This window comes from Triticum aestivum, chromosome 5B (assembly GCF_018294505.1).
Source record: "Triticum aestivum cultivar Chinese Spring chromosome 5B, IWGSC CS RefSeq v2.1, whole genome shotgun sequence".
Lineage (NCBI taxonomy): Eukaryota > Viridiplantae > Streptophyta > Magnoliopsida > Poales > Poaceae > Triticum > Triticum aestivum.
The window spans coordinates 682659498-682659996 of NC_057807.1; positions in this window are offsets into that span (position 1 = coordinate 682659498).

Genomic DNA, 499 nt, shown 5'->3' on the forward strand with positions numbered 1-499 from the left:
ATTCTCCTCCCTCTGCCCTCCATCCGGCCGCCATGCCAACGAAGAAGTACGCTGCCCCCCGTGCCACTACCGATGCCGACGCCACCCAGCCGAAGCAGAGGAAGCCGCGGGCGCCGCCGTCCAAGCCCCCGGGCATGTCAAATGCCGACTGGAATTTGCAAGTTCAGCGCCGGGAGGCTGTCACCAGCGACCAACAGAACAGGCTCAACACCAGGAAGGCGCAGGACAGGGCGTCGGTGGCCGTGGCGGAGCAGGCAGATCGCGCGGCGGAACAAGCAGAGGCGTCTCGCACGGGGATGATGAATCCGCCTGGCGGCCATGGCCCGCACGTTCCCTAGAGCCAACAGAGCGTCAGGTCGCCGGCCGGCATCTCGTCGATGACACACCCTGGGGTTGCGCGCCATCGCCTGTCTACGCCGACGGCGACGCGCACGGCGGGTTCAACCCCAACATCACCTTTCCACATGTGCACCCCGCCCAGTGCACGCCCTCACCCGCG